Here is a 14,597-nt window from a genome sequence, read left to right as displayed (position 1 = left end):
AGGCTCTTTCCCTGCTTCTCTTTCATTTTCCTCTCGTGCTGGGCAGTATCCCACATACATGTATTGCAGAATGTCAGGTGTAATTCAACAGATGTCATTGTGAAAATGGAAGGAAAAACAACCAGTCAACAGCCTCTCAAGAACTGTCTGTGCATAAATATGCTGACGGGCTTTCGTTTTCAGTGTGGTGGTCAACTGGGCCGTCCCACATGTGGGCAGACAAACGTGTTCCTGCCAAGTGAGTCAGACAAGCTGGGAATGTTAATTCCTTTGAATGCAGTTTGTGAAAAAAAATATTGCTTTGTGGGAAAGAAGGGTATTTCATTATTATGCAGGCATGTGCTGTCAGGGGGCAAAATGAAAAGGGAAAAAAAATGTAAAAAAAAGGCTAAGACTAGCCCATTAAAGGTAGTTCTGCAAGGCAACCCTCAATTCAAAATAAGTGAGTGTTCCCTGGGATCCCTAAGGTTACACAGGAGTTAGAGCCCACCTCTTCCCGCCTCCCACAATCCTCCACCTGTAATAATACACACCGCAGGCACGTTTAAAGAGAAGAATCATTTCATTTCACCCTAGGACGTTTATGTACCACATCCTCGCCTCCTCCAAGCCTTTGCATGCTCTGTTCCCTGTGCCCAAATACTCTTTCCTCACCACTTACTCTTAGTCTAAGTGACTAATTCTTACAAATCTCTCGCTTCTCAGTTGAAGTATCATTTCCTTTGGGTCACTGTGGCAGGCACCGTTACCTGCCTACCTAACAGACATCCTCTTCTTGCTAACAGAACTCATCTTTTGTTTGGGCAACAGTGTCCCCAGACTCATGGTTGGACTAAGACAGTCTGCTCTTTTTTTGCCAAAGACTGGGTGATCCAATATAGGACAGACTCATTCATCCAACTGGTCACCAGGAAGTCTAATGGGCATCTCTTGTTCAATATGAAAGTCCTGATCTTTCCCCCCAGCTGCTCCTCCTCAGTAAATAGAAACTCCATTCTTCCAGCTGTCCAGCCATAAATCTTGGATTCATCCATGACTTCTCATTTTGTCCAGTAACCCACATGTTATCTCCCACATATATCCCAAACACTGTATTTTAGTGTTTCGATGTGACTGGTGCAGGCATTGGATTAGTGACCCAGGCTTGCACAATGAGATTCTTTTTCATGGGTTTTTTAAGGTTGGAGGCGAAAATGAAGGCAACTTACCTTTGGAGGATTGGAGCAGGAAGAACCAACTCTTGGCCATTCCCACCAGGTCTATGCTTACCAGCCAGTCCAAACAACTATCACCTCTCACATTGGGTCCTGCAGTAACCTTATCATTTGTTTCTCTGCATTCTCTCATTTCCCTATAAATGATTCTCAACAAGCACATGCATATATCATATCATGCACACCTTCTGTTCAATCCCACCAGTGGCTCCCATCTCACTAGAGGTCTTATGTGATCTGGCTCCTACCTATCTAGCAGACTTCACATCTTAACTTTCCCGCTTCCTCACTGTGTCCCAGTCTCATTGACCTCCTTGCAGCCTCCCAAACATGCCAATCACAGCCAGGCATTAAGTCTATTACCTCAGCTGGAATGTCCTTTCCCCAGATTTCTACATGATGTTCCTCTCTTATGTCCTTCAGCAGTCTATCCAACAAGCTTCCCCCAACTACCTTCTTTAATTCCTCATTATTTTCTCTCCTCTGCTTTATTTTTCTGCATTTCATTTATCATCACCTGACATATTATACACTTACCTGTTTACCTGTTTACTATCTGTCTTTTCCAATAGAATATAAGTTCCATGAAATAGTGTAGAACACTCATAGAAAGAACCTTTACTATGGGCCAGACGCTACAATGAGAATTTTCCTACATGGACTTATTTAAGAAGGATGTTTGTTTTATTCACTGGTGTATACTCCATATACACAACAGTGTCTGGTGAGCAGATTTTTAAAAAATAAATGGATAATACAATAAATGAATGTGATTCAGTGGTGGGAAGAAGGATGTACAGCAAATAGACTATGTATGGTCTTCTTGAAGGAATACTCTGCCCCATAAAAGGTTAAGACCTGCCTGAAGAAAAAATCTTTGCTACTTTTCCTCTCCTCTTTCTTCAGATACTCTCATGCTAGGATATAATGCCCAGGGCTGCAGCTACCATCTAGAGTTCATGCTACCACAAACTATAGTTCAAAATCCAAAAGGTAACAGTGGCCAATGCAAGTATAAAAACAGCCTTCCCTTCCCATACTGATAAACTGCTGAATCTACCCCAGCACCATCTACCTGCATTTCTTGCTAAGTGAAATCTAAGTGTTCTAAGTCACTGTTCATTAAGTCTCCGCTTGGTTACAGCCAAAAGTATTCAAATTGACACACTCTGCATTTATTAACCTAAATTGTGATTGTCACTTGTTTGTCCTTCTTATTTAGACCAAGTTTCACAAGGATAAAAGTGCCTTGCTAGTTACCATCTCCCTGGCATCTCGTACGACACCTGGTAAAGAATGAATGCCTTAAATATTTGTTAAACAAGCAATTCGTTTCCCTCCCTTTGCCCCAGGAAGTTCCTGAGAACTAAAACTAAATGCTGACCCATTTCTATCTTTCTGAACCCTTAGATAAATCTTTAATATTACACTTGGCATCTCCTAGCTCTCAGGTTGCTAAGACACATCTCTAAAAAGTCGACTCTTTCTCCAGCTACATCTAAACCAGGAGGACACTTTTCAGACATCAGTGCGGGAGATCTTTTAGTGACATCCAGCATGGTTGATCACTCTCTCCTTTTTAAAACCCCTAGATCCATAAAACTGAATCTTCTTTGTTATTGTCTACTTATGTCTTTGCTTCCTTTACAAGCTCATCTTTATATATTCTCCAATTTCGAAGTCTAGTTCTAAAGTCTCTTCTCTTACCACCATATACTTGCTCCCTATGTAAAATCACCATGGACAATGGCTTCAATTATTGCCCTTATGCAGGTAATTCCAAAATTTATATCTCCTATCCCTGTCCTCTGAGCTGAGATACATCCTTCCTACTGTCTATTTGATATTTATACATGGATGCCTCCTGAAACTCAACATTTTGGAAGCTAGTTATCTTACCTGAAAACCACCTGAAACTCAACATTTTTGGAAGCTAGTTATCTTACCTGACTAACTGAAGCTCAGAAGAAAGTATCAGAAACTCACCTCAAATTGGGTTCAAATTTAAAAGGAAATATATTGGCTTATGTAACTAGGAATTTCTTGGATAGGGTTAGTGTTGAGCATGCCTAGATTTAGGATTTAAATAACAAAAGAAAGTCAATTTTTTTTTCTCTCTCTCTCACTCTCTTTCTCTCTCCAATTTCTGCTTACCTCTGTCTATTTTCTCTCCTACGGCAAACTACTTTTCTCCATAGGTAAGAAACATGATCAGAAAGCAGCTCCAACCTCCCATCCTTGCTGCTCCAAGACTCTTAAGGTAAGTCTCCTTCATTTTCACTTCCAACCTTAAACATTCATGAAAAGGAATCTCATTGTACAAGCCTGGGTCACTGAGCCACTGCCTGTACCAACAGCGTCACCACACTGAAGCACACTATACTACAGCTAGGTCAGCAGGGCTTTCTGAAGGTAAATCTAACCAAAAACCAGATGATTGGATTAACAGTTCTTCAAAGGAAGTGGGTATATAGGCTGTGCTGAACAGATTAAGTGAGCAAAGCTCCTCTAACCCCAACCCTGCTCCTGTCCTTACGGTTTGTCTTGGTGGATAAAACCATCATTCTCTCATTCTGTTACACAAGCCAGCCAGAAACCTAGGAGTTCCTGCTGACTTTCCTCTCTGTCACCTCTCAAAGGCAAGCCAATGACATATCCATTCAATTTTACCTCCCAAATATTATTCAGAGTCAGTCACTTCATTCCATCATCACTGCCATCTCTCTAATCTAAGCCACAGAAATGTTTTTTCCTGGACTACTGTAAGAACTTCCTAGAGTTACGTACTCTTGTCCCTCCAACTCATTCCCCACGTAGTAACTAGGCTGATCATTTCAAAGAATACGCATGAACATGTCACCCCTCTGCTAAAACCATTACGGTTCTCCATCTTTCCTAGGACAAAAGCCTAACTCTTCAACATGGCCTACAAGTCCTTGCATGTCTTTCCTCTCCAGCTTCATCCTAAGTCATGCCTCTCCCCGTCTCCCTGAGCTCCAACATTCTGGGCCTTTAGCTTTTACAGCATGCAACGCACCTTCCCACTGTGAAGTTTTTGCACATGCTATTTCCTCTGCTTGGATTGCCGCACGCGCGCGCGCGCACACACACACACACCCCTTTACCTTCTACTCATCTTTCGGGTCTCATCTCAAATGCCACTTACTCAGAGGAATCTCCCCAGCCCTCCAGTAGGTTAGATCTCTCACTAAATATGCTCAAATTGCCAACTTAATTATATTATCATACAGTACTGGGTATTGTTCCTTCAGAGTAGTCATTATGCTTGCAATTTTAACCTTATTTACTTTAATTGATTATATCTTTCTTCTCTACTGGAGGGCAAATGCCACAAGAGCAAGAATCCATTGCTTGTGCGTACCCTTTTCTCTCTAGCACGCACCACAGTGCCTCAAACATTGCAAAGCACATTGCAAAGCACTCAATGTAGGTTAAGAAATAAGTATCTGAATAATTTCTGGAAGGCACGGAGATTAAAATTACAGATTCTGGGGCCAAATCTAATGTCAGTCAAGGTATCTCTTTTTTCAGTTGATTTGTGTGTATCACTCTGGACAATTCACTTGTAATTCCTCCCTTCCCCACCAACTTTTTTTTTTAAGACAGAGTTTTGCTCTTGTTGCCCAGGCTGGAGTGCAATGGCCTGATCTCAGCTCACTGCAACCTGTGCCTCCAGAGTTCAAGCAATTCTCCTGCCTCAGCCTCCTGAGTAGCTGGGATTACAGGTGTGCACCATCATGCCCAGCTGATTTCTGTATTTTTAGTACAGATGGGGTTTCACCATGTTGGCCAGGCTGGCCTCAAACTCCTGATCTTAGGTGATCCACCTGCCTCAGCCTCCCAAAGTGCTGGGATTAGAGCCGTGAGCCACTGTGCCTGGCCTAATTCCCTTACTTTAAGTTTCCTTATCTGTAAAATGTCAATTAACAGCAAAGTTTCTTACGAGGGCTTCATAAGATGTTTTACCTAAAACCCTTAGCACGAGTGCCTGGAACATAGAAGGCAAATATATCCATTATAATTAAGTTTAGATAAGAGCAACTGAAACCCCAAAATGATACTGCCTAAGCAAAACAGAAATGTATACCTGTCTTAGGCAAAGAACTCTCACTGGGCTCTTTTTATCTGGTTGCCTCAGCATTTCAAGTCAGGTCTTTTCTACATAGCACCTAACAACCATTCAAGCTTCAACTAACACATTGTCCCTTTCGCCAACAGCAAAGAGGGAGCTTCCTCATAAGGGTGTTTCACAGAAGTTGCGCACAGCATCTACTCTCAAATCCCATTGGTCCAAACTTAAGCTCATGTAGCCACATCAGCCAGAAAGCAGGCTGAAAAAAAGTCGTCTTTATTTCAGACTGTCACGTGTCCAAGAAAAATGGAGACACAAGAAGCAACCTCTGTCTCAACAAGACAGTGACAAGGGAATCCTTCTGTGAACACTGGGCATTTTATGTCAAGGAGTATCTCCATAAAAGATGATATGGGAAAATAGGTCTGCAGAAGCACCATCCACAGCAACTCATCTTGTCACAGTAGGCGGCATGGAAACGTATTTGTTGAATTTTAAGGAAAACCACTTCCATGGCCACACCAAATGTGCACCTTCTTAATCCACAGGACCATGCTTCACAGGAAAGCTGTTCAGTTCTGGTCTTGCTCAAGATCCCCCTGACCTCTTTCTCTGCCACGACTGGAGAGTAGCTTTGAGAGGTCCTTCACATTGTCACTCTCCTACGACTATAGGGGGAATTGCTCTCTGGATAGATGCAAGATGCTGACAGGTGCCAGGCTGGACTTCTCAGGAAGCTCCAAGGCAGTCTCCTGCCCGCAGAATCCTCCATAGGGCAAGTCATGGACAGAAGGACTCTGGCTTTGTCATACCTGACATGCCAAGAGCATCCCCAATCTGTCACTAACCACTGCTTCAGAAACTTAATCTTGCTTCAGAGCTCAAGCCATCCTGTCACTCAGCTCCAACTCACTTGGGAAAAGTTTAAAAAAGGAATCTTTGGCCTCACAGTGAGTCCTCAAGTCTTATAGAAAAATGATTCTGCAGCAGTTCAGAGAGAGAAATATTTACTTTTTATCCCCTTTCATGCAGAAGAGAAAGGAGCATTGAGTATTATTTTGATAACAGAAACTAAACTCTAAATAATAGCATCCAAGAGCAGTAAGCACATTCAAACCACATATTTTCTTTCATCTCATGGTAATTGTATATGGAATCACCATCCTTATTATTAAAAGCTTTTATCCAGGGCCAGTAGGTGCCTGGGGCACAAAAGGGGAGTTTTACTAAATCTATATCTATCGGGACACAGGGAATACATGGAGGACTTAGAAATAAGTCCCAAGAACTTAGAAATAAGATTGTCTTCTGACCACTTACCAAAATGTATCCAAAATTTTAAAGTGCACTCTTCCTTCCATTTTCTATACAAACATTTCCAGAGCACAAGAATGCTTTCTGCAGCCTTGCTTGTAAAAGGATGGAAACCACAGAGATGGCCATCAGGAGAGAAGTGGTTAAGCAAAGCATGATCCATCCCCATGGAAAAATACAATGTAGATATTACCAAATAACGAGCTAGACGTCTCTGCTGGGTCAGCGAAAAGCGTTCAGTATCTCATGACAAGGAAACAAAGCAAAGGAAACAAGCAAACAAGTAAACAAAGCCATCAACATAAAACAAACAAGGAGACAAAATCCATGCAGGCTCTTAAGTTAACCAGGATGGCTTAAGTACCTCCCAGCTCTGCGACTGTGGGTAAGTTATACATCATCTCTAAATCACAATTTTTTCATCTAAAAAATGAGGAAACAACAGGACTATGTCATAGGATCTTGGGAGGATTAAACACACCAACTAGTCTAGTAGGTGGTGAGTCAGCATGGTATGTTAAGCACAGGGAGCAGCAGCCGTGTTCATGATAGACAATGTCTCATCAGTATCATCGTACTTCATCAGTGGCCACATCTTAATCTGCTGTATTAATCACACAAAGGGGAGGAAACACAGACGGCTCGAAGCAGTGGCTCCCATCTGGTGAATGAAGTTGGCAGTGCGAGAAGGAGGATGATGAGCCATGGAGAGAGTCTTCATTTTATTTGCATTTATTTGTTAGTTGTCTTTTCTCTTTTACAATGAGCTCAGTGTTACTTCCATAGTAAAGGGTGGCTTTTTTTTTTTTTGGTGGGGGAGTGTTCTTTAAGATGGGCAACTAACAATTAAACCTGAACTGTATCTCATATGGATTAGTACAGAGATCAGCAAAATTCCCAGAGAAGACTCTAAGCCCCAGGACCTGATGGTAACTTAACTGGAAATGGGAATAGGTCTAAAGAAAGAATGTGATTGCAGATGGACTGGGGGGTGAGGATATCACAGAATCCTAGCAGCTTAGGAGGAATGGAGACAACAGAGGTGGCAAGGCCATCCAAGCAACAGGCAGGGTCAAGGGAATTGGAACCCTTAGACCCATATTTGCAAATATGATCCCAGGCTCCTCATACGGTACTTGTTCTGTGTTACGAACTGAGTTGTGTTCTCTCTGCAGTAGGCATGTCTTATTACCGGCTGGCAAGAACTCAAGCACACCCTGAGAATGATCCTGTGATCTTTGGTGAGTGTTTGTTCAGTGTTCTTAGCCATGGAATGGCCAGCCTGGATGTTGATGCCATACCTATGAAGAACACCTGTACCCTGCCCCATTCCTTGGAACTCAGGTCATGCAAGGAATCAAGGCCTTTTATGTTGAGCTAAGGAAACAGGATGCTTGTTTGTTTGTGTGTTTGTTTCTTTGTTTGTTTTTGAGATGAGGGCATGCCCTGTCACCCAGGCTGGAGTGTAGTGGTGCAGTCACATCTCACTGCAGCCTTGACATCCCAGGCTCAAGCAATCCTCTCACCTCAGCATCCCTAGTAACTGGGACCACAGGTGCACACCATCACACCCAACTCGTTTTTGTATTTTTTGTAGGGACACAGTCTCACTATGTTGCCGAGGCTGGTCTCAAACTCCTGTGATCAAGTCCCACCTCAGCCTCCCGAAGTGCTGGGACTACAGACATGAGCCACCACACCTGGCCTTGGAGACAGGATCTTTAAAGAGGTGATTAATTTAAAATGAGGTCATATGGCAAATACCTAAGGTATGTGGAGCTTAAAAACTAGATGACAGGTTGACAGGTGCAGCAAACCACCATGGCACATGTATACCTGTGTAACAACCCTGCACATTCTGCATGTGTATTCCAGAGCTTATAATAACTAAATAAATTTTTTTAAGTTATTTATTTATTTATTTATTTCAGATGGAGTCTCCCTCTGTCGTCCAGGCTGGAGTGCAGTGGTGTGATCTCGGCTCGCTGCAACCTCCATCTCCCAGGTTCAAGTAATTCTCCTGCCTCAGCTTCCCAAGTGGCTGGGACTACAGATGCGCACTGCCACACCCAACTAATTTTTGTATTTTTAGTAAAGACAGGGTTTCACCGTGTTGGCTAGGATGGTCTTGATCTCCTGACCTCGTGATCCACCCATCTCGGCCTCCCAAAGTGCTGGGATTACAGGCATGAAAAATTTTTTAAACAAAGTCATATGGGTAAAATATGATGGTTATCCTTATAAGAGATTAGGATGTACACAGAGGGAAAACCATGTGAAGACACAGGGAGAGAGAGCTGTCTGCAAACCAAGGAGAGAGGCCTCAGAAGAAACTAACTTTCCAACTCCAATATTCCAGCCTCCAGAATTGTGAGAATTCAAATTTCTGCTGTTTGTCACCCAGTCTGTTGTGTTCTGTTACGGGAGCCTAGCAAGCAAATACACTCTGTTGGGGATTCTTTTCTCATATAAAGAATTTTACATTTTCTGTGTGCAAATCTATCCGCCTTTCCCTTTACGGCTTCTGGGTGTTTTTTTTTTTTTTTTAATAATCTTGATTTGAAAGGATTTTGCCATCCCAGTATTATTAAGATATATCTATACTGCCTCTAATATTCTTGTCAATTTCTGTTATCACTGTTGATGTTCTTGTATTATGGTGGCTTCTTTTGTTTCATTCTTTTTATTTTTTTATTTATTTTTATTTATTTTTATTTTTTTGAAACGGAGTCTCGCTCTGTCGCCAGACTGGAGTGCAGCAGCACGATCTCAGCTCACTGCAACCTCCACCTTCCAGGTTCAAGCGATTCTCCTGCCTCAGCCTCCCGAGTAGCTGGGATTACAGGCATGTGCCACCATGCCCAGCTAATTTTTGTATTTTTAGTAGAGACAACGCAACGGGGTTTCACCATGTTGGCCAGTGTGGTTTTGATCTCTTGACCTCATGATCTGCCCACCTCAGCCTCCCAAAGTGCTGGGATTACACACGTGAGCCACTGTGCCCAGCCACATTATTTATTTTACAGATACAGGATCTCACTCTGTCGCCCAGGCTGGAGTGCAATGGCATGATCACAGCTCACTGCAGCCACGAATTCCTGGACTCAAGGGATCCTCCCACCCCAGCCTCCTAAGTGGGACTAAAGGCATGCACCACCACACTGGCTAATTTTTGCATTTTTAGTAGAGATGGGATTTTGCTATGTTGCCCAAGCTGGTCTTAAACTTGTTGACTCAAGCAATCTGCCTGCCCTGGCCTCTCAAAGTGCTGGGATTACAGATGTGAGCCACCGCACCTGGGAGTTGGAGGTTGCAGTGAGCCGAGATGGCACCACTGCACTCCAGCCTGGCACAGAGTGAGACTCTATCTCAAAAAAAAAAGCGTTAAAATTATGTTACAGAAGTATATTTTTGATACAAAATATACTTTTAGGTGAAAGAAGCAAATTATTTAAAACTACACAATTTTGAAATAAATAATTTATGAGTATTAAAAATTTATAGAAGAGGCTGGGAACAATGGCTTAAGCCTTTAATCCCAGCACTCTGGGAGGCCGAGGTGAGCAGATCACTTGAGGGCAGGAGCTCGAGACCAGCCCAGGAAAAATCTGCTCTGATAATACAGGAAAAAGTGAAGCAAGAAATAAAGTCAGACAGTGAGGAGAAAGGCTTCGTAAGCTTTTCCACTCCAGGCCAAGGACCTTGCACCTTATAAAGTTCAGGGAGTGTTTGTGTCACAGAGCTTCATAACAAGAGAGTAATATTGCTACTAACAGTCTAGCTAAGTACTGTTCATGAGAACACTTTTCTAAAGGCAGTTATCAATTTTCGTGGGGGGTGGCTAAAAAAAATTCTTCACCATGAAATAAGAGGTGGCCGTGAAGTCACTGTATCACTGAGGAAACACCTGATGTCTCTGCCCCCAACTCCTGACAGGGCCCCCATGCCACCAAGGCAGCAGGGTCAGAAGCATTTCTAAGCAAGGTGGCAGAGAAGGGTTGCTTTCCATCCTTCACGCTGCCTTGAAATAGCCTAGGCTGGATGGATTTTTTTTTCTCCCTTTCCTTTTAAAGAATATACAGCCCAAGGCAACTTTCCTACCTCAGCTGCCCCACATTGCGAAGGGACAGCTAAGCCATGTGGTCTCTGAAACTGCCAACGCACAGCAGGGCTTGGAAAATCAATACCTCTCTCTGAAGTTACCCAAAGTGCTGAGACCTTTAAACCAAAGGACAGTAAGTAGACATCACCAATATTCTTTCATGGAATTCATGGAATTAGAAGACGGGTTTACTTCTCTAGAAGCCTCAAAATGTGACCTGGACACACTGGCTCATGCCTATAATCCCAGCCCGTTGGGAGACTGAGGCAAGAAGATCGCTTGAGTCCAGGAGTTTGAGACCAGCCTGAGCAAAAAAGCAAGACCTCACTACTACACAAAAATAAAAATGAAAAATTAGCTAGACGTAGTGGTGCACATCTGCAGTCCCCAGTACTCAGGAGGCTGAGGCGGGAGGATCACTTGAGGTCAGGAGTTCCAGGCTGCAGTGAGCTATGATTGTGCCACTACACTCCAGCCTGAGTGACAAAACAAGACCCTGTCGTTAAAGAAAAAAAAGAGGATAATATGCAAAAGCACAATTGCTGGAAATTAGAAATCACAAAAGTTAACTTCCTGTATAATCTCTGTGTTTTTAAATTTTGCCTTTTTCTGAAATGAAATAAATTTCTAAAGTCTTCAGAATCTTAAAATAAGTAGTGAGACACCAGGAAGAGAAATCTCTTTCTAAAAAGAACCATTCTAATAAATAGGCCTAATAACGATTGGATGAGTAATAAGAAGTATTTCTATTTTAACTCCTAGTTTCTCTGTCTTGGGGGAAATAAGGAACGAGCCAAACACGCACTGCTCCACAGCCAGGACAGGGGGAAGGACCCTAAGACAAAAAAGATGGTCAATGTCAGAGGTAAAAATGGAGGATAGAGACCTGGAGCCATCAAGAAGTCCATAGGAAACTGGTCTGGACCTAATCAATGACCCTGGGGCTTAACAAGTCCAAGTTCCTCAAGTTCCCCCAAGGAATTCCTGAAATCTTCAGTAAGATTCTCCAGGATATAATTTGCTCTCTCTCTCTCTCTCTCTCTCTCTCTCTCTCTGTCTCTCTCACACACACACACACACACACACACACACAGACACAGACACATATAAGCTGATGAGAATATTCTTGTGTGCTAATAAGAATCCCCGAAACAATACACCAGGTAGAGATTTTTAAGTCAAAACACTAGATTTGCCAAGGAAATTTTTCTTCTCCAAAACGTTGATTTATTTTCCTAAAACGTCTTACAGAAGCAGAACAAATTAAATCACGCTTAATTCTATATTGTGGGCCTCACTTTAAATGAAAAGAATAAAATGGCATAAAATCCAAGATCTTCTAGAAATTCTAGGCTATCTAGTTGTTAAATTAAGACTGATCAAATGCCAAAGCGTTTCTCCCTCTCCACTTGAAGCAAATCTGGGCGGGAAGGCTTAATGTGATAAAACTATTTCACTTGCTATTTGAAGGATTCTCTTGTAAGACATACAATCCCTTTAAAATTTTCTAGGCAGCTGCTAGGGGTTGCTAAGGAAGGGATGAAAATAGAAAATATTCTAAATAAATAATTAGTGATTTCTGAGGGGCAGATTCCATAGATACTTTTTTCAGGATTTAACACATCTTAGGTTTAGAGATTGGATAAGTTTTCTCCCTTGCATTGCCTCCCTGTCTCTCTTCTTCCCTTCCTTCCTTTCTTCCTCTCTGAGCTAAAGGAAAGGTGCAGACTCTTCAAACAGAGAGCTAGAGAGGGAGATTTTGAGTTACTCTGTTTGTGTCCACCTTGGTAGAAAGACACAACAGAAACTAGGTCCTCTATCTACATGCAAGCCAGTGGAACCTCACTGTGTCTGTTTTATTCGGTTGTACTTTGGGGAAAGATTGCATTTGAACAGAGGAGTGTCCAGAAACGGACATCTATTGTTTCGGCAGCTGCATTTATTTCCTGTCTTTGATAACCAGATCCAGGGGCATCCAGGGAAACTAACTCCTTCCTGGGCTCCAGGGAGGCAGTGCCTCAAGCCTCACACCCAACTGGCAACAGAAACCGCTTGATGGATGTGTCATGACCCCTAGGAACTAATGAACTACAACAAGGCTTCAGCAAAGACTTCTGGGACAAAGATGGTGAGCTTCTCCATCTGCACATGGGGAAAGAAAATCAGGCTAGCACCCACTTTACAGCCACAGGAAGAAACATCTTGAGAATGCAGCCAACCATCTCAGCAGCAGTAGCGAATCCAGAAGTATATATCTGGTGACACTGTTTAAACCCTAATTAAGCCAAACCAAAAAAAGAAAAAGAGATATCCCCAATTCCTGGTACTTCTCAGATACATGAACCATTAAATTCCTTTTTGATTCATGCTCGGTTTAGATTTTACCTGGGATTTCTGTGTAATAACCAGAAAAATTCCAGCCAATAGAGTTCTGCAGCTGAAATGAAGTTTTGAACCACTGAAAATTATTTTCCTTAAAGGTGTTCTAACATTGTGATTTGGGAAAATTTCTTCCTCCTAGTGGATGAAAAATGGAAGCATGGGAAAAGGGAATCATACGAAAATTGAAAAGTCCCAAGGCCAAGAGTTGAAGGTACACCGAAAGAAGGAAGGAACTTTCAACACAGAGCTACACAGGCTTGTGAGAGCCAATAAATACAGAAGAAACTCATTGTTTTGTTCTAAATAAGGAAATCAATGGTTCTTACTAAGGTCAGGGGGTTTCTTGGTTGAAATGACCATGCAATGTTCAAATTTTAAATGGGTAGTGTAGCCATTTAATATGTGGCATGTGTATTATAATAATATTTCTTAATACTAATTGCTTTAACATACACTTAGGATAACATGGTATTTTCATTTTTGTCCATATTTAGATACTCATAAGAATGCTAAGAAAGAAAGAAAAATTCCACCTGCTAATATTTTTTCTATATCTGAACACAAATGAAATTGGCTCAGAAGAAGGAAGAGAAAAATACACAACTGTATTTCAGTGTGTTTTAAACATGGCTCTACACATCTGTTTTCATATCTGCTTATTGTTTACTGTAAGTGAATATATGATAAAGCCTCTTATTTTATGATATAGAAACAAAATATGCAGGGTTAATCCAGGTAGGAAGGAGCAAGGAACCACTTATTTTGTATCTCAGGAAATGCCTGACTTGGGATCCAACCTGTGTCCCACAACCACCACCTGGTGGCAGCGTACTTAAATAGCAGGAATAGCTGAGAGTTACATAAACATCTTTTAAATTTTGACCCCAGCAACACTAAGGTCAATTTGTGGTACCGGATCAATGACTAGATCCTCTCACCAGAATGAGGGAATTAAAAAACAAGAAATTAAGACACCAGAAACCTGGAAGGGTGTGGAGCAACTATGGAATGCAGGCATATGTCAATGATGGCAGTATTCATCATCATTTTCCAACAAGTGATGCTCTTACCACTAGCAGGTGGGTCCAGGTGGTACAAGAAAAAGCCAGCCTGAGGATTAGATGATTGAGCAGAGACCCAAATAAAGGGAGTACACAAGCCATGCAATTATCTAATGCAAAGAAACACTGCAGGTGGTGGAAGCAGCAAGAGCAAAGGCCCTGGGGCAGGGTCATGTCTGACTTCTCAGGTACAGCAAGGAGGCTAGCAAAGCTCAAGCAGAGGAACAAAGAAAATAGGGCAAATGAATGTGACTGAAGCAGTGAATAGGGGTCAGATCTTTGCCTTTCCTTCAGTTTCTAGAAGCTGTCCACATTGGCTCATGGACTCTTTATTGCCAAAGCAAACAGTGATTGAGTTCTTCTCAGGCTACCTTCTGGTTCTCTCTCTGCCTCCCTCTTCCACTTGCAATAATCCGTCCTTATCTGCAGAG

At 42.2% G+C, this 14,597-nt stretch overlaps 1 protein-coding gene and 1 long non-coding RNA gene across 2 annotated transcripts in view; both read right to left on the bottom strand.

Moving 5' to 3' along the window:
• The window catches only part of HS3ST4 (heparan sulfate-glucosamine 3-sulfotransferase 4), a 433,722-nt gene that overhangs the window by 405,436 nt on the left and 13,689 nt on the right, over positions 1 to 14,597 (bottom strand). The gene's annotated exons all lie outside the window — the stretch shown is intronic.
• LOC116526591 lies at positions 1,679 to 4,887 on the bottom strand. The gene is made up of 2 exons (XR_004258209.1): positions 3,114 to 4,887; positions 1,679 to 3,075 (listed from the first exon to the last, which is right to left on the bottom strand). It is a non-coding gene; the product is annotated as an uncharacterized LOC116526591 (long non-coding RNA).

This window comes from Sapajus apella, unplaced genomic scaffold, assembly GCF_009761245.1.
Source record: "Sapajus apella isolate SASKATOON/1434 unplaced genomic scaffold, GSC_monkey_1.0 scaffold51, whole genome shotgun sequence".
In the NCBI taxonomy this organism is placed as follows: Eukaryota; Metazoa; Chordata; class Mammalia; order Primates; family Cebidae; genus Sapajus; species Sapajus apella.
This window is presented reverse-complemented; position numbering and strand designations above follow the sequence as displayed.